Source organism: Cricetulus griseus (assembly GCF_003668045.3).
Source record: "Cricetulus griseus strain 17A/GY chromosome 1 unlocalized genomic scaffold, alternate assembly CriGri-PICRH-1.0 chr1_1, whole genome shotgun sequence".
In the NCBI taxonomy this organism is placed as follows: Eukaryota; Metazoa; Chordata; class Mammalia; order Rodentia; family Cricetidae; genus Cricetulus; species Cricetulus griseus.
Window position 1 is genome coordinate 204,208,064 of NW_023276807.1, and position 20,440 is coordinate 204,228,503.

At 43.7% G+C, this 20,440-nt stretch overlaps 1 protein-coding gene across 4 annotated transcripts in view; it reads left to right on the forward strand.

The window, feature by feature from the left end:
* Peli2 (pellino E3 ubiquitin protein ligase family member 2) overlaps positions 1-20,440 on the forward strand; it is a 143,049-nt gene that overhangs the window by 70,193 nt on the left and 52,416 nt on the right. The gene's annotated exons all lie outside the window — the stretch shown is intronic.

Below are 20,440 nucleotides of genomic sequence, written 5' to 3' on the forward strand. Positions count from 1 at the left end.
GACCAGTGTTGGCTGTACAAGACCTTGTCGCAGAAAAGACCATTGTGAAAAACCAAGTTGTTAAATTAAGATAGAAGATGGTTGAGCTGTTTTTCATCAAGGATATTAAAGAGGTAGGGCAACCAAATGTCCCTTTCTATTTGTTCCTTGGAGCCAGAAATTTTAAAAATTGGCATCATGGTACACTTACCAAACAAATAGTAAAGTTAGAATAAGGAAGAAAATACAGTCACTATTTGAAGGTTCACTTCACAGTGTTATGATGGCATTATAATGATATAAGAAATCACTGAACTACTAAGGGTGAAATGTCATGTTTGCAGCACACTCTGAAATAGTTCAGTTCATCCCATCTCTGTCTGTACATGTATTTCTTTCTTGCACACAGATACATATTTCCATGTATATAAATATGTATTTATACACATGTATAGAGATGACATGCATATGTAAGTGTACATATATAAAATATGCACGTGGTATATATGTGTAGATCTCTTCTGTAAGCATACTTCTGGGAATTGTTCATTGTGAAAACATTCATGTTTATTTCTCACAGTTGAACAGTCAATGGACAAAGCAGTGATTCGCAATTCAGCACGGTAGTTAAACCATAGTGTTTATGAGGTTATTTGCTGGTTTTATAATTCATTAAAGAGTTACTGAGAACCTGTTAAGGGTCCCGAGGGTATTTTGAGCAAGAGGAATATAATCCTGATCCGGGTCATGGCCTGGCGCCATCCCATACATACAATCACACTACTGTTCTGGAACAAGGTTATGGCTTTTTCCCCACTCTAAGCAGAGGCAAAAATTATCTTCTGCAGACAGTGACTTCTCAGCCAAGTCTTCTGAAGATCTTGGTGTTCACGTGTCTAGTAGGGAGCTGCTCAGAGAGAAACTTGGGAAGGGAAGGATGGCAGGGCAGGAGGACTTCTTGGCAAGGGTTATGTAGGAAACATAGCAGGAAACAGAGCTGAGTTGGAGAACTCCACCCACCAGGTTTCAGGCAGGTGCTGGCAGGCTTTCCAGGGGGACCGGCCAAGGCATGGAGTGTCTAAGTGGAAAGTCACATTGATGATTGCTTTGAAACTGTAAAAATGGTCAGGGGCTGCATAGCGAATACAACAGATGAGTTAGCTGTTGTGCAAACAAGAGGATGTAGTGCAATAGACTGACTTGGTGGCAATGAAATTAGAGCAGAGGATGACTTAGAGTGACATTCATGTAGGTTATTCTAGGTGCATTGGTCTGTCCTCCAGTGGGTTGGATAGGCAGTAAGGGAGAGTGAGGCTGGCATGGCAGCCAAACTATTGACTTGAAGAATTAATGGGATGCTTGGGGTCTTACAGTTCCTGGGGAGAAGAGACAAGGCGAATGAGTTCAGAAGTGCTGAGTTTAAGGTTTTTGTGATACCGACGTGCTGGGCTTGGAAGGTGGTTTGAAATAAGTGTGGCTCTACAATTCAGGAGGGAGGGCTGTATAGGGTGAGGACATTTGCGATGTGCAGATGGTGTTTGAAGAAGTAGGGATTGAGCGCTGTGGCAGCTTTTAACCAGAGAGAGAGAGAGAGAGAGAGAGAGAGAGAGAGAGAGAGAGAGAGAGGAGTTGTGTTTAAGGGCTCTCAGCCCAAGGAATAAGAGGAGAGCCTGGGGCTTTGAGTAAGGCCAGTAGTTGTCAGCAGGTGTGGACTAGGGGGGACCAAGCAGGAATCCACTGAAGGAATCCGCTGATGTCACTAGGATGAGGTGCCCTTTAGGGATGCTCTTCACTGAAGTATTGAGCACAGAGTAGTGTCACTGGGGTGACACTAAAGATAGAATGGTCTGTAGAGGTATGGAAGGTAAGGATAATATTGGCAGGTGTCGGAAACTGAACCAGAGAGTGATGCTGAAGGCAGGGAAGTGGAGTTAAAGAGGGGTTTATTCACATAGGCTTTAATAAAGAAGAATCTCAGACTTCTTTGAATACCAAAGATCCTGAGCCTGTGGAGAGAGTGGGAATTAGACTGGGCAATCCCATAGATAGGAGTGGCTAGAGTCCAGTCAGGACTGGCCAAGGAAGCATAAAACCTTCTCTCACTTGCCATAGAAGGGCAGAGGAAAACTCAGGGTACCTGGGTGAAGGTTGTGACTCAATAGAAAATTAAAATGAATATTTAAGAAAGTAAAACAATTTATTGATTTCAAACATAAATAAAGTATGCTCCCTGGGCTAGATAACAGTAACATGATGAATGTTCTTGCCAAGCACAGTGTCACTCCAAGAGTGTGTGTCAAGGCCTCTGATGACCTTGCCATCAGGGAACCTGTGGCCAGAGGTGTACTTGCTGGGCACTAGATCTTGGGTTAGAAGATAGTTGGAGGGAGGGGAACACTTAGTTAATTGCAGTTGGAATGAAAGTTTGCTGTCAGTGCCAGATGTTTGAGGGGTGATTGGAGAGTCGGAGGTTCTTGTGGACTAGTCCGTAACCATCAGTTTGAGCTCAGAAAGAGGACACAGATAACCTGCCAGACAGCAGGCAGCTTTCAGGCAGTGTCCTCAGCAGAAAGACGAGTGGCCATTCCCAGACCCACCGTGGGTGACAGTTGACCACCAGAGCGCACACTTCACACACTGCTAGCTGTAGCAGAGAGGAAGATGACCTAGGTAGAACTAGTGATGGCCTTGAGAACTTGCTGTGTCCTTGGATTGCTTCCCTACTCTTCATCAAAACAAATTAGGTGTGACTTGTTACCAGGACTAGTCAAAGAAAAGCAGAAAACCCCGTTAGGACACAGGGTTGCATACTATCCCTGTTCCCCATTCAAAGAAAGGAAGAGCTTCAGTTACTGTATGTCAGTGGTTCTCAACCTCTGGGTCATGAATCTCCCCCCCCCCCCTTGGTCACACATCAGATATTCTGCGTGTCAGATATTTACATTGCAATTCGTAACAGTAGCAAAATTACAGTTATGAAGTAGCAATGAAATAATTTTATGGTTGGGGGTCACCACAACATGAGGAGCTGTATTAAAGGGTCACAGCATTAGGAAGGTTGATTGATAAAAATCTTGCAGCTGTCCCTTCCCCTAGTGGATTGTGCTGTGTAAACCTTGAGTGTTTCCTTGCAGTTTAACATCACACTGAGTGTTCTAGCATTGTCAGTCAGAGCTCAGTAACTGACTGTATGCTACACTGGCTGTAATATCTCCATTTCTAGAATTCCATCAAAGGCTGCTTTGTTTTGCTAATGGTGCTTACACCTAGAAAACACAGTGATTTCACATGAGATGTTTTAAAATTACTGGAGAAGCTGCATGTTTTCACCAGCCAGGCAGAGTCCCCATGGCTGGCATTTCATCAGTCCAGTGTTGTTTCCATTTCAGCCATGGCTCTCACGTGCTGGCTGTTAGCTTTTGCTGTAGAACTCTGTCAAGTGTTTTCTGAATTCCCAAATCACTGCCACTCCTTGTATTGAAATCCTCGAGGGATCGCCAGTGTGTTCTGTGAGATTGCCTCCTGCTCCTGAAGTCTGTTGTCTGGTCCTCATCACAGTATGTTCAACAAGTTGTCAGATAAGGGCCCTTAGTTTCCAGTGGTTGCATGGCTGTAGAGCTGCAAGTCTGCAGTGTAATTCTGAGGAGATGGCAGAAATTAATGACAAAAATTGCTATCCAAAAGCAGACTCATCATGGTTCACATCACTTTTCATTGTCCTGAGATACATGTTGAGATTCTTCTTCTAATAGAGAATATATTTTTATGCATGCCAGTAAAATTACAGAGTAATTTCAGCATAAGCCATAGCATTCTTACAATTATCATCCCATCAGACAGCTTCCTTGTTGACTTCTGTGTCTTGGTACTAAGCTAAGAACTGTATATACATGATCTTATTTAGTCAGTTTAACAGGTACTTTGAATATCTTAAGTATATGGTAGGTACTGGGCATAGTTCATTCATTGTGTCCTTTAGGGATTTATAACCCAGAAGTTCCAGCAAGCAGTTAGTGCTGTTAGAATCTGGTATACTTGGGGTATATGAGGAACAGCAACCAACTTTGATAGCAGGTGCGTTTTCTGTTAACAGATTGTATTTGTACAGAAATCCAGGCTCACACTGTAGATAAACTGCAATCAGATCTAGATCCAGTATGGAACATGGATAGTGAAATTGCTGGTTAAACAAAGAACTCCATCACTGTGGTCAGGAGTTTAGTACTAGCTGAAGGCTAACAAGACTTAGAGCCATCAGGGCAACCAAGGCTTGTCTGTGTGGCCAGAAGGAAACATGGCCAAAATTGGCAGATACCACAAGCACAGAGTAACACCTCTAATCAGTAGTGGCCCTGGGTGCCTTTGACTTTCTGGGGACCATGACATCATGCCTTCTCTCTATGTGGATGCTGGAACTTTATCTAGCTGGCAGTCAGGTATTTAGATTGAACGCAGAATGCAAACATAAAGCCAACCTCATCTAGACATGAAGGCAATAAAAGCCAGGCAAAAGCTCTTACATATCAGACATGGTGGTAGAATTCAAAGAAGTGTAATATCAGGTTGCCTCAGCCAGAGCCAAGGAATGGACTTTCACAGTTTAGGGATCAGTTTGGTAAGCAAAGACCAAATCCTTGTGTGCAGACAGGAGAGAGGGGATCTCAGAGTGCACCAGTGTCATGAAAGTGGTCCTGAGCACACATGACCTCCTGTCTGGTAGGCAGAGGCCTTTCCAAAAGTGGCATCCTCATCAGAAAAATGAGTTTAAGGGGGAGAGAGTGGGGCAGAGAAGTGGCATTTCACATAGGCATAGACAGATATCTTCAAGAATTAAATGTCTTTCCATTTGACTATAAGGTGTGAGAGATGGAAAGCCATTAGGATATGATTGCATTTTACTATTTTCTATGTTGACATTTGTACTAACGGTTCAAAAGCAGTGGTGGGTAAAACTGGCATTTTAGCATGAGTCAGTGCAGAAATTCACAGCTGAAGTCATTTTGCCCTTCATTGCTACAAAATACCTGCAGTTTTGAAAATACAGTTTCACCTGTTAAAACAGTAAACATTCTTTTAAAATTAAACTTTTCCCGTTGAGTATACACATCTTTACGTTAGTCATAATGAAATGAGAAGTATGTGTCATACCAAAACATAATAGTTCTAGCAAAAGCATTTCTGCAGAGTATTGCAAATTGAACTGACCATTTTCTTAGAAAGGTATTTTTACTTTAAGAAACATACAGAAACATGTTTTGCCACATGACTCTTTGGTAGCCATTTTCTGAAAGGAATCACCAGAAAGTGTTTGTTACCAAGCGTTCATGCCAAATGGAGATCTTAGAAAACTTGTATCTGCTTCTGAGACTTGACATGTCCCAATGCTAAGATTGTCTATGCTGGAAAGATGGCTCAGTGACTAAAGATGTGTGCTTCTCTTGCAGAGGATTGATTCCTGGCACCCACACAGACACATACTTGCAAATGCATACATTCACAAAACAGTTTTTAAGAGTAAAGATTTTTCTGTTGAGCTTAGTGATGACATCAGTGACTACGTGGTCTTCATTTGTATAGGACATCTGTGTCAACATTTGAAAAGTCTGTGTGACTCAGTGAACCGATATGCCCCAAATGACCAACACAAGATGTCACAGAATCATAGTGTTTTAGTTTAATTTTTGTCACTGAGATTAACAAAAACAAAAACAAAAAACAGCATCAACAAACCCTGACAAAACCAATTCTGATGGAGAAAGAGTTGATTTATTTCCAGTCCATGGTTCAGCCCATTATTTCAGGGAAGGCGCTGTGGACACCTAAAGCTGTGGTCACATCACATCTACAGTCAGAAGCAGAGAGAAATGAAAGTGTGCATTCTCCACTTGAATATTTTAGAACCAGACCTAGGGACTGGTTCCACCAACAGTGGTCAGGGTCTTTATACATCAGTTAGTGTAATCAAGACAGTCCTTCAAAGACATGCCCATGGGGCAACCTGTTGTAGACAACCTCTTACTGAGATTTTCTTTCCAGGTGCTTCTATATTGTGTCAAGTTGACACTTAAAACTAACCACTCACTGCACAGGCATAGTTAAAAGATAATTCAGTGTGTCAGTGGGTTTTAATGTGACTAAGAATAGCACTGGATATACCTTGGGATTCCATATTACAACTAACCTTTAAGAAACAACTCATTGTCAAATTTGTGTATACTATCATATAAGTGTGTGCAGTTGGCTGCAAACGCTGTAAAAGGAGTTGCCCACCTCCCATCCACATATCCCAGTGAGGCTGAATTTCCTCCACGGACTTCAACGGAATCAATGTATCACAACAGATTGAGGGCAAAAAGAAAGGGAGAGTCCAGCCAGGCATGAAGATTTGCAAAATATAAAGCTGTGTCATGCTTCCCAGTACATTCTTTTTTCATGTTGTGAAATACAGGATTTTGTTCATAAAGTGTTCTGTAATGATGTCGTCATTTTTAAGTGAATTAATGTTATTTCAATTTTAATATATGATAGGGTAAACATTTACAGATGGAACATATGGAAAAGCCCTTTGGTTTATTTTTTAGTGGTTTATAGAGAATATGTAGAGAGAGGCTTTAGGATATTGTTTCAGACCTAAGTATCTGAATATATAAAATGGAAAGGACTCTACCAGGAATTGTATACCTGCCAAACCTTTTGAGAAGCTGGAGGGGAACAGAGCCCAGGGTAAGCCTTCGCTAACTCAGGCTGAGCACTGACTTCGAAGAGCTCAGGAAGTTGCTGAGCCGAGTCAGGAGCTGCTTGTGCCCTCAGTGACTTGTGCTGCATGAGAGGAGGTAAGAGATGGGGCGGCTGAGTGAAATGCACACCCCGGGATTAGATCCTGAAACTGGAGAAATGAAACGATAGGGTCTTGGTTGGGGAAAATTTGAATTTGGGCAGTAGATTACATATTTTCATATTAATATTGAATTTCTGTGGTCTCATTTCGGTTTTTATTTGGTTGGATTTTCTTTTTCTTTTGAGATGGGGTTTTGCTGTTCAGACTAGTCTGGCCTCAGACTTGAGATCCTTCTACATCAGCCTCCCCAGTGCTAGGATTAAAGTGCCTACCATCAGACCAACACTAATTTTAAATTTCTTTAGTTTAGTAATGGTACTGTGGCTATATAGGGTAATTATCCTTAGAAGCAACTATCAACATTTAGGAGTGAAATATCACACTTCAAAAAAAAAAAAAAGAAAGAAAAGTTGAGCACATAAAAAGTGAGGCGCTGTGATGAGATGTTCACAGTTGGTAAATCTAGTTAAGGACATGCAGGATTCATGATGGTTCTTCAAGTCTTGTGGTTGCGGGGTTTTCAAAATGAATGTCTGGCAGAAACGCAATTCTAAGATGAAAACAAGTAAATCAAAAGTTTGGAAAATAAAGTTGAAATATTCCCTGGCATGGAGAGGAGTGGAGAGTAGAATGGAAAATGAAGTAATGTGTTAAACATTCCCCTGATGACCTGCGGTTACACTCAGGGCTAGTGCGTCCGCAGCCTCATCAGAGACTTTCCCTTGTTAGTCGGTGGCAGTTAGCACAGAGGCCTATGGCTAGCCACGGTGTAGACAGTAAGGGAGTGCAAAGTGTACAGCCTAAGCAGGACATCTGTGTCATGCCCCTTCTTCCAAGATTTGGGGATCATTTCAGAGGGGGTCAGCCTCAGAAGAACTGTAAGAACTACAGATGGTGAATGACTACAAAGAACCTATTTTCTGGACAAAACAGGGCAGTTGAACTTAGAAACTCCCAGAGTTTGTGACAAGACCTGTGGACGGTTGAGAATTCCCAGCCCCAGCTGAGAGACTATGTCCTGGTCATTGAGAGCTGCTGGAAGAGGAAGTGTTGGCTTTCTTTAGGGTGTGGCCCCTAGCAGGTGGAACATACTCCCAAAGAGTTTGTGGGCAGTACCAATCGGGCTGGATAGATCTTTAACAACAACAACACAACGGGGGGCGGGGGGGGGAGTAAGGACATAAACCCTAGTGGATATGGAATGGGGATGGGTCTGATAGGAGTTGGGGGAGGGGAAGTGAAAATGATAGAAATATGTTCTATGGAATTCTCAATGAATTAATAAAAGCAAGAACTTTCTTAGAAATGAAGTGATAGAAAGAAAAGAGAAAAAGATTAAAAATAACACTATCAAGAAAGGGTAATATCGAGTAAATGTGAGTCTAAGAGCAAACTGGAAGGAAAGGTACTAAGTTATAATGGGATAAAATTGGATAAAACATTGACAATCCACCGGAAATGAAAGAACTACATCAGGACATAACCTGAAATTCAGAATGCCAAACATAAAGGACACTAGTAGTTTCCAGAAATAGCGCTCACCTCACAGAAAGACCCAAGAGTCAGAAAGTCTTCTCTCCAACAATACAACTAAACAGTGTTTATTAAATTGTGACTGAGACCCACCCCCAGAATGTATTTCCTGCCAAATTTATCAGGGGGATAAAACAAGCATGTCTTCGTACATGAGGGGGATGAGAAAATGTCCCCAGCTCTGCACTTTCTCCCAAGTTACTAGATGATAGGTTTTATCTAAAGGAGAGAGTAAATAGGAGTGCCTTGGGTCCAGGAAATAACCCCACAGGGGAAAGAAAAGGACTTCCAATGAAGATGAAGAGAATCAGGATAACAGCTGGCAAGCAGGCCAGAAGGCATATTGCAGGTTGGAGCAGTTGCCTGATGTTTTGCTTACAAGGGGGAATTAAAAAAGAAAAGCACCCAGAATAGTATTTTTGAACTGTCTAATGACTGACTCTATTGAGAGATTTATACTTTTAGAGAGAGTCAGAATTAATTGATAAAAAAATTGAAAGCTAGTGAAACTCCAGGGAAAACTAATAATTGAGTAGGAAAAATGTCCTCATTCCCCGCAGAACTTGGCTTTGAGCATCTTAATACACTAAAAATAATGCATGACGGATACTGACTTAACCAGTGAGCACCATTAATATAGTAAAAATGCCATGATGGATACTGACTTAACCAATGATGGATTCTGACCTAACCAAAAACTGTACAGTAGAAACCCACTGGAAGAAGAAAAGGAAATATTTGCATGTGGTGTTGGGGACAGCACAGAGGAAAAAGGAGGGAACGATCAATCAGTGGATGCAGTCTGTAAGATGTGCTCTCTGGGAACGCAAAAGTAATTAGCAGAAGAAACAGCTGCAGGAGTTGAGATTGGATTTCTCTGAGAGGACGAAATTGGTTTTGAAGTAAAGGTGGATCCAGCTTTTGTGTTTGACCTTTAGCCTGTGGAATAATTTGATTTTCCTAAGCTTCAAGCTGTTCTAAAAATCGTTTAGTCCATCTGTGATCTTCTTTGTTTTGTTTTGAGATGGGGGTCTCACTATGCAACCAATGTTGGCCTCCATGGCACAACTCCTGCCTGAGCCTCCCAATGTGTACCACACCACGCCCATCTGTGCGTGTGCACACACACCAGACATAGACGTTGGCTCTCTACCTCATTTTAAACAGGGTTGCTCACTGAACCTGCAACTCACTGATTGGCTAACCTGGGTAGGCCCCCAGGATCCCCCTGTCCACACTTCCCTAGCAACGAGATCACAGGCCTGCATCGCGCTGCCATACCCTGCTTCATGGGTTCTGGGGTTGGAACTCATCCAGGTCCTCATGCTCCTGTGGGAAACACTTCACCAACTGAACCACTGCCCCAGCAGCGTGTGCCCCATGACCCCTTACCCTCCGTGCAGCAGCTGAGAAGGCAGTAGGGAGGGCAGTGATGGATGATCAGGTGCTGAGTAGGCCTCTGAGTCAGGGTGTCTCAGCTTTGTTGTGTGACCTGTCACCTGTGAAGCCTTTGCCCTGGAGTTGTCACTCTTCTGTGCTAATGTTCGTAGGGTGCTGCATATGAAGTCATCTCTTAGGAAGTCTCTTGCCTTTTGTGTTTTCAGGTAAAACCAATGCTGTTAATGCAGAGAAAACACTCTCTGTATATGTAGCTCCAATTGTAGTCCTTAGAATTAAAGAAAAAATCCTAATTACAGGGAGTAAATAGATGAGTAAGTATAACTAGGAAGACATTTGACATATCAAAGCTAGAGAAATTTTGTTACAGTATTAAATATGTGTTGTTTTGTATTTATTTTCCATGGGCAGGGTTGCCAGATGACTGATTGCTAGCCAGCAGTAGGGCAAAGGGTTTTCTATTGTTTTTCATTATAAATGTAGCTTAGTTACTACTACCACTCTTTCTTTTTCTCCTCCTCCTGCTGGGGATCAGAAGTGGGTCCTTGCACATGTTATACAAGTGTTCACTAGACTTCAGATCCACAGTCCTGGCTTTTCTACTGGGGAAAAATATCCTTGCAACCAAACTAAAATCCCTCCAAATTGTCTTTCTCCTAGGAAGATATGTGTAGTGTTGGGGAGCACTGGAGTCATCGAGCAGGCCGGACTTGTGTCAGCAGAGAGGGTTGAGAGTCTGTTACATCCAGGAGCCCTGTGGGGCTCTGCGCAGAGGACAGCACACTGGAGAACTAGATGGGGGTAAATAGCACCAAAGAACAAGAGACAGGACAGAGACAACTTCTCAGGATATCAGTATGTGTCCCAAGCCAGCAAGGGGCCAGTGTCCGGAGGATGACACATGCATTTTCTCACTGTTCCTCCTCAGCAGGACTGATTTTCTTTCTACTGTGCCTTGCTTGCTTTTTGTAGCTGCTCTGTGTGTGCAGCACTTTCATCAGTTTGAAAAGTGTCACGGTTTCTACCAGGCCCAACTTGCAGTAAATCACTGAGTCTTAGGAGCCTTGACCCAGATGCCATCTGCCCCAGGCATCCTTTCTTCTGTTCTTGTCTCCCTGGCCAAGCTCCAGCTTGCAGAAGACATAAGAAGTAGGCTAGGTGGTGGCTAGGGGCATTGTGTTAAGTACACCCTGGACTCCCTAGCACTGCACTGTCCTTTGTTGGAGGAGCTGCTGACCCGAGGTCACAGTCTTACAGGTGGCATCGCGACTACCACACATATGCAGCAGTATCAAAACCAGCTGTGGAGAAACATTTGGACTCAGAACTCTTCTGTCTTCCTTCAACACCGTACCTATCTCCTGGAGACTGGACTGTGAAGTGACAGTCTGGGCACATGCCCAGAGGCTAAGCACACCCACCCTGCTGGAGAAGGGAGGCCTGAACCTTAATTAAGAGTCCAAGTGAGGCCAGTGGCCAGCTACAGCATTAGGCCATCTTCAGAATCAAGTACTAACCAGGGTCATGAGGCATGTCTTAGCCTATACCTGCTGTGTGTGTGTCACTTTTTGGAACCCTGAATGTCAACTGTGTGGCAGAGGCCTCTCCCAGAAGTTTGGGTTGACAATCATTGTCTTAATCCTTTGTCCTTTGCCTACCCAGGACCTAGAAGTCTCTGAGGAAGAATAGCTTTCCTTTCCCACCGTCTGTGGATGTAATCACAGTTCTGATCACAGGTTACTTGTAGTTCTGTTTTTGATCTTACACATACATTTTTGTACAGAAGCTATCAGAGGAAACCCAGAAAGGAATTGGCTTATTGGAAACCCAGTGAGGAGCATATTTCCCAGGCAGGGTCAAAATGAGCATTGAGCAGCAAAGGCGTGCCCACCAGCCAGTTGAGGTCACTCTCCAGGGGAAGTAAAGCTGACTTGCAGAAGACAGATAGAAAAGGGGCAGAGGCTGATGGTGTGTGGACTGTTGGTTGTGCCTAAGAAGTTTGTTGAGTGGATATGGGTCAAGCCTTTAGCGGTGGTGGTGTTTTTGGAGTGGAGATATTCAGATGTGCTGGGGTGAGGTTAATAGTTCAGGGTCAGAGAGAGATTGTGGGAGAAAGAGGGGGGCTCAGAGTGAGCAGCCTTGGTGATAGCAATAGGAAACTGTCCTCCCCACCAGCCCGAAGCTCAGGTCTATTTAGCTGGTTCCCTCCCGAGGGGTGTATCAGTTTTCTGAATGACAAACATGACCTTATGCAGTGTTAATTTTCAAAACCATTTACAAGGCTTGTTCTTGTGTCACTGTGATATAATTCAGTAAAACTCATGGATCTAAATTGGCGCCCACAGGGAAATATATTTTCAATTGAATTCAAGGCCAGGAAATTGGTCTTGTATCTCCTTGTGGAGAGGTCTGTAGCTATGAGGCATGGAGGGAGGGTGGGGTAAAGGGGATGCAGAGGAGACTGGAAGATGAGAACCTGGAGTGACTCCTGACAGGCTTGGGAAAGAAAGTGATGCCGTTTGTCTCTGAATTCCTTTTTGGATGTTGGATTGTTTTGTTGTGAGAGAATATTGTATACAGTAGCCGAGAGTGGTAGAGCTCACATTATCTTCGTAGGTAGGCAATGCCTTCATAGGAAGATTAGCTGTTGCCTTCATAGACTAGCCTTGAGTTTCTCCTCCCCTCCCAGCCTGTCCCCAGTGCAGAGAGAGTGCTAAGTGGCTATTACTGCCTTCTGCTGGTTGGAAGAAACTCATTTGTCCTAGAGAGGACTAAACTTCATGCCAGCTTCTTTTCCATGGCAGGGCAACCTTGGAGGGTTAAGTGGCATAGGGGCCTCTGCCCTTAGAAAGTAGCTTTATGGTATGCAATTTTGTGTATAAGATATCTATGCATTGCAGAATACAGAAACATATCTTGAAATACTGTGGTAAGTGGTAAAGAGACACTGTGCTATTCAGGATGGCCTTACAGGGTACAAGATGCTTCAGAGAGAGTAAAACAGCTCTGGGCTTGGGGAATTCGAAGCTGAGAGAGACAGTTTGAGAGACACAGGACAGCGTGGTATCACCAGCTGGAGACATAGCAGCAAGTGTCTAAGAAGTGTCTATGCTGGCTCATAGGTTTTCTGTGAACTCATAGTCACATACACGGTCAGCTGGTGATTTGAGAAGAGGTTACTACCTGCTTCTTACTGAAGCTTCAAGATGCCACTGTCTGTCATTCATGAGTCACAGTCCATCACAGTCTCACTTAGCACCCTGGGTTATGTTGAATCAGATCTTTGAAGCAGCTTTTGTGGTTGCCCTTTGTCATCTCTTCAGAAGTACTTTTAGTCACTAGGAAATGTATCCTATAGAGGTGTAGGAAAGAGGGAATTGGGGGGTAAAAGGGCCTTCCTAGGCTGTCACTGTACACACCTCACCAAAGACCAGCGTGGGGGATGTTGCTGAGTGCATTAGAAGCCAAGAGGCTTTGGTGGTCTTTTCACATGGCCTGAAGGGCTCCCTAGTAGGCAGGTAGGTGACAGTCATCCTTCCTCTCCAGATTGAAGAGTGTGTGTGTGTGTGTGTGTGTGTGTGTGTGTGTGTGTGTGTCTGTACACGTGTGTATACACATGTTCCTGTGTATATATGCATGTTTGCTCTTGTGCCTGTAGAGGGTTGAGGTTAACGTCAAGTCAGCTGTCTTCCTCAGTCACTCTACTCTATTTTTTGAGACAGAGTCTCCCACTGAACCTGGAGCTCACTGAGTGGGCAAGACTAGCAGGCCAGCAAGCTCAGGGATCCTCCTGACTCTGTTTTTCTAGCCCGGGGTTATAGATGTGCATCATTTTGCCTGACGTTTTATATGGACACGGGATCAAACTGAAGCCTTCAGTCCTACACACCAACCACTTTACCAACTGAGCCATCTCCCCATTTGTAACTTTATAATACAACACACACACACACACACACACACACACACACACACACACACACACACACACACACACACACGAGTCAAGACTGAAAGAAGTGACCAGAAAAAAAAATCCAGTGGTTGGAACTTCATATTTGATGTTAAGCTGTAACGTTTTTTTCCACTGATTTGGTAGAACATGGGAGTTAAGGATTGTATTATTTTCAAAATTAACTGAGTCTTAAAACTCAGTCTTGAAATAGAGCCTAGTTTCGTAAATAAAAATTTGAATTGAATTCAACTGTTGCTTAATTCCTCCTGTCAAATCTTGTCACTGTCACCAGTGATGTGGAATGTGGGTACCTAAGACGCATGAGCACTGGCCAGAAGCTTAAAACATATATGGTGTGATGTTGTAGTGTCCACACTGCTGTGGCTTATAGGAGTCATGCAGCTTTGCTTTGTGGCCACATTGCACATTTGGATACTTCAGATCATATGTCACATTTGTGCACGTGTTAGTTTTATTTTTATTTGGGAGATGTGTGCCAGCACAACTCAAGAATTTGCTTGGTCTGGCTTATATTCTGCAGAGATGCCATCTTTAGGTTTTCAAGGTAGTAATTAATTTTGCTTCATTGTTTAATCAGCATTACAGAAAAACAAACAAAAGTATGCTGACACAATTGATTTTTATGTGCCGGTGAAATAACTCATCTTATTTTGGTTTAGACTCACTTATGTGCGTAGGTGCTTGGTTGGGGTGGGGTGGAGGTTTTTCAAGGTCAGTTGCATCTGTATAGTTGGTATCATTCCTTTTTGTTTCCTTTTCCGTTTTCAAAGCAGTTGTGGATATGTTACACTGTGTTCAGTCTTGTTCACTAGTTTCATCTCCAAGCTTATTATAAAGACACTGTAAAGGACTTGTTGAGCAGTAGAAGCTAATGGTTTTTTACACACACACACCCCATAGGTTGTTTTGTGCTGCAAACATAGTCATTCCTAAAGGCAGATATTACACAAAATTTATTTTTGTCAGATTATAATTCTCAATCCTGATTATAATGTCTGAGTTTCATGCATTTGCTGATAGCTTTGTGTAAGCCAGTTGTAATTGCATTCATTTTTAACCCAGTTCAGAGCTGAGAAAGGAGCAAACCATTATGAGTAATGGCTGTGTTCAGAACACAGTTGCTGGGCTTGTTTTCTGGCTCCCCTGGAAAAAGACAAATTTGGTCTTCTTACTTACCCAGCTGGTGGTTGCCTGTCAGCCCAGAGCTGCCAACAGCCAGTGAGGGCTTCCCCGGAGGCTGATTAGCAACTTACAATGTCTCCAAGAATAATTTTGCTTACCTGTGTAATAATTTGAGAATTTAATAATTTCCAAGCATGTCCTAAATGATTCAGTCTTTTGTTAGCATCGCACTTAATTCTAGAAGTTGCTTGCTTTCTTTCCTCCCGTGTAGCTATCTCACATGGGTGAGAGAGAGCATGTCAAATGCCATAGGAAAGTGTTTCGTGTAGGTCATGATGAGTGAGTTTTTACATTCTTCTGCTGTGCTAACACTTGGCATGCATGGCCTGTGAGAGTGAGGGCAGTCCTGTGAGTTAGAAACTGCTGAAGCCTGTGAGGAACCCAGGTGCCTACAGCTGTGTCTGTGTCATACAAGGTAGACCTGTCACAGCTTGCTTTCTTGGATGAGAATTGGGCTTGCTGGAACAGAGGAGAAGGTGAAAGTGTCCAGTTGCCCATTGCTGTGTTGTAGAGACAGTTAACCTCCCACGTGAGAGGGAGTTGTACTGAAGCAGTAAGGGGTTCTGATTAACAGAGGGGTGTCCGTCTCTGTCTGGGGCCTGTCTATCCTCTACTGCCTTCTGAGTGGCAGCCAGCTCCACTCACTGACTGCATCGGCAGCCTTTGACATGTGCTGTGTTCTGGGTTTATTTGGCATTATTTGAGATCCCATTCTAGTCTACATGGAAAGTGAACATGCATTTCACACTGGAAAGACAATGGTTAGATGGAGGTAGTTGTTTTCTCGTGCTCTCATCTTAGGGATTTTAACCTTGCAAGACAACTGCCTCCCCATCTGTGTTCCTTGTGGCTTCTTCCTCCTCAGCAGGGCTGCCTCTTCTTCCTCTCTCTCACCAGCTCCCAGGGAACACCCCACAAGCTCACACTCCACTGGCCCTTATGAAGAGCTAGCTGCAAGGTGGGCGCCCACCTAGGCACTTTTCACATAGGATTTCCCAGTCATCTGAACATGCTAAACCTTCTCAATCTAAAGATTTTGAAAATAAATCAAACTGTAATGAAAAAAAATTGCTCAGTACTTCATATCTAATTAAGGGCATAGCTGGAGTTTGAACCCTGGTCTGTTGACTCCATCTCCAGGGACCTAATAAAAGAAGAACCCAATTCAGTTTCCTTTTGGCAGATTAACTACTATGTTCCATTATTTTCTTGGACATTTTTCTTCAGAGTATAAGCTTTTGTTTGTTTGTCTAACAGTTAACTGACAGTTTTTGTATTTACAGATTTCTTTGTTGGGGGGGGACGGCGGGAAGTCATGCTCTAACAGTTAAGCAGAGCTTCTCCTGTTTATAGTAAATGCCACAGATTGTTTGCTTTTCCTTCGTCTTTATACTTGTGTGGTCCTGGAGCAGATTAAAAGTGATTGGTCCTGAAGGTTGAAGAAAGAGGATGGTTACTTCCTCTTGCACTTGGCCAGTACTGACATATTCAAGACTAAGCTTGTAAATGGAAGTTTCTGTCCCGCCGGGTCCCACAGCCATTTAGTCCCAAACAAACTCACGGAGGCTTATATTAATTATAAACTGTTTGGCCTATGGCTCAGGCTTCTTATTGGCTAGCTCTCTTAATTATTAACCCATTTCTATTAATCTGTATATCTCCATGTGGTTTTGGCTTACTGGTGATGCTAAGACCTGTTGCTCCCTCAGCAGCTACATGGCATCTCCCTAGACTCCTCTCTCTGTTCCTCTTCCCAGAATTCTCCTAGTCTCGTAGCCCCACCTATACTTCCTGCCTGGCTACATCCTGTCTGTCCATTGGCCAAAACAGCTTTATTCATCAACCAAAGAGAAACATATATTCACTAACTTGCTTGTGTAAGTAAATGTTTCCTATCACATTGTAGATAATTTCTTGTTGCCTACCTTTGGCATCCCTAAAGTAGCTTCCCCTTCAATTGTGTGAGCTTCCCAGTTGTTATGCTTTCTTTCACCCACCTGAGTCAATGACTAGTTCATTCTTCCATCTCCTTTTCTAGTAGTAATTAGAATTCTAGGAAGTGAAAACATTCATCCAAAAGCATTTTAAGCACTCTTGTCTCTTCATTTTTCATAGTTCTTCAAAATTAATGTCAACTTGACTAAAGTCACACAATGTTTTCAAATGTGAATGATGCCAGTTGTCCTCCCTGGTTTGGGTCCCATCCTTTTTCATCCTTCTGTCTGCTTGTGATAAGACAAGTGATTTACTTCTGGGCATCCTCTCTTCCAAGCCTGTCTCACAGCGTCTCCCTCAGTCTGAAAGAGGCCCTCACAGGCATCCTAAGGAAGTGAACCTCAGGCTCAGGCTATCAGAGTTATCAGCCCCTCTCACAGGGCCTCTGTGGGCCCCCCCCCCCACAATTCCTTCTTGTTTGTGGATGAGGCTTAACTGTCGATTGTGTCTTATTTCTTTTGTCAGTTTAGAAGTAGAACATTCTGTGTTGATTGGTAAATTAGGAAGGAGCCTGACACACATTGGTTTTATTCAGCTGAAGTTTTTTGTTTTTGTTTTTCATTTGTATGTTTATAACTTGCCACTTTCCACAAAGGCCTGGATGTAGCTGACATCCTTATTGAGTTGCCTGTTGTTTCTTTAATAGATACAGGCTCGGTAAAGACTCCCAGGTTTGAAAATCTCTTGCGGCTGAACAGATAATTTGAGTGTTGTGCTAACACTTTTTATTGCTTTATTAATGCTTGTCATGGGAATCCTATCCCAGGCAGCACAGGTAAACAGTAGTTAACAGCAGACACTGAGCATTTCCCCATCTCACCAACATGCGCCTTATCTGTGGGCTGCAGACAGTCGGCTCTCTCCTTACTTCCACTCTCTTCATAAGAGACACACAGCAGACGTGTCCCAGCTGCTGATGACTGTGACAGCTCTGTTGCCAGCGCCAGTGTGACTGCAGTGGGCTGCACCTTGGGAAGAATGGTTTAAAGCTCTGCCGTTTTAAAATCAGATTAATTTCATTTGTGCCGCAGCACATCAGCAGGGGTGTGTTTTACTCTTTGACACACAGATGACAATCTGGCTGGAAGCTAGTGTTTCGGGGGGGGGGGAAATAACTGAAAAGAAAATGATGGTTTTGAAGTAACAACAGTTATAAGGCACAGCATGGGTCTGTATTTTTCTTCTGAAAAAACGTCAAAGTTTTCATCTTGGAAAAACACCCAAAAACCAAGCAGTAACCTCCTTGTGTTTTGGCATTTGTATAACAGTTTGAGCAAAAGGATAACACTGTATAAAGTTATCCTACTATGGCATGCTGAGTTTGCCAAAACCATGAAATGAAACAATCATTGTGTTTGTTCCTTTGTGTTAGAATCTGTAAGGATATGACAATATAAAGGAAAACAAGAGGAAGAAATCTGCCTGGGATTGAAGAAGCCAGAGCAGCACCTAGCTTGGAAAGCTGGGTCCTAACAGTATACAGAAAGCCACGACCAAGCTGAGTAGGCAAAGGCGGGGAGCAAGATGGCGAGTAGTAGGACAAAGTGGCCCAATGGTACCTCTTTGATAACTGTAACCACAATTCCAGAAAATGGGACTGGCGGCAGAGTTCAGCTTACATATGGATTACATTTACTGTTCTACCCTGACAGCTATGGCCAGGAGTCACACTTCACTAATTCATAAACCAGCCAGACAGCTAGGCCCGGTGAGATGCTGTGATGGACAGATGCAGCTCATGGAGACCAAGTCCTTATCTCCACCCTTGCTTGCCAAGAACAGTCTAAACCTGGAGGCACTGCAGAGAGCATCATGAGGATGGGTGGACTAACAAATGAAGACAGGTTGGGGTGAGCTCCCAGGAGACGTGAGGTGACAGTGTGGAAAAGTGGGTTTAAGCCTTCCCGTGCATACCCTGCTCTTGTAGTGCTGGTGGCAGAGTCCAAGGAATTTGCCTTTTACCTGATGAAGCAAAAAAGACCTGAGAGGAGGTGCAAACATTCCTGCTCAGATGGCCCCTAGCCACCATGTTCATGAGCAGTCGCTTCATTTCGTGAAGCCAGCTGCAGAGACTTGTGTTTGTCAGGCCCAGATACCTCTGTCTGATGGCCAAGATAATGGGTTCTTTCAAAGCTCTAAGGGCCAGGCCAAAATGGAGTCCCTCAGATGCCCACAGACACTGTTTAATGAGTTCCCTCCAGTCAGTGGTCAAAGGGAAATGTTACTGATGGAAGACTCAAGTCAGGGAAGACAGATAGCCAGAGGCCACAGGCCTGGCCCACCACTGGGCACCACAACAGTGACAAGTATGTGGTGGAGAGATGGGAGAGAAAGAGAAGTAGAGCAGCTGAGGTGCTGTGGAGGGAACTGGAGGTGCGATGGCCATGAGGAACAGGCTGGTGTGAGAGGTCTGCGCAGCCACCTGAGGCCATGGTGATGTCTGGGCCAGTGTTGCCACCGAGGCCCATGTCTGGGTCTGTCTGTGGTCTACTGCAGCCAGGGTCTGTGTTGATGTCCACAAAAGGCCATGTTACCACCAAAGGCCATGTAGATGTCTGTGGTCTGGACTTCCCTGGAAGAGCTAACCCGATACCTCACCAGCTACAGCAGTGGGAGAAGTGGCCCTGCCACTCATGGGGCAGGGGAGGCGTCCCTGTCTGTCGAGGCCTGGGCTTACCAACCCAGCTACCACCCAGGCCCACATGGAGGGCTTTGAGTTGGCCCACGTCAAGATCTACCCCATCTGTGACCTAGTGAAGCACATGAAGGGATGATAACCCTGTGGAACCATAGCCATAGGCTCTCCATGAGTTTGGGCAACAGCAGGATACCCAAGAGGAGTTTCTGTGAGGGTCCAGTATTGATGCTATAGTAGAAGCCAGAGGCCTTGAACCAGACCAAGGACTCATTGCAGTGAACATTTACAAGTAAAGCTGTTTGGACAAAAGGGTACGTTGTTTGACATGCTACAGCTCCCAATATCAGCACAACAATTGAATATGTGATAGAAAGGCAGGAAAGACAGAGGAGCCATTGTTGTTTTTTGTTTGTTTTTGTTTTTGTTTTTGTTTTCCCCTTTTGGGGGTGGAAGCTACAAGGTTGAAGGTGAACATGGAAGGACTGGGAAATGAGTGGGATTGGAGTGCATTATGTGAAATTCCCAAAGAATCAATAAAAAATTTAAGGAAAAGAAAAGAAAGCTTAAGCCACCTGAAACCCTTGGTGATGTAAGTGACTTGGTGGAGATGACTTTTGTGGTTGATGGCTTGAACAATCAAACTTTTAAAAATTTTAACAGTTTTTCAGTTTCTTTAAAAAGCAATAGGTTAACCTTCAGAACCTTTAGCTAACACAGTTATGGCAAGCTTACCACATACATCCCAGTGACATGGGGCAGCTGTAGGAGAAGCCAGTAAGGTTAGCTTCTCACCTCACACTTTTGTAAAGGGGGTGGGCAAAGCAATGGGGGCACTGCTTCGGTAACTTACTTTGAATAGAAGTGTGTCTCTTTAGTGCTTCATGTCAGGCATTCTGGTTCT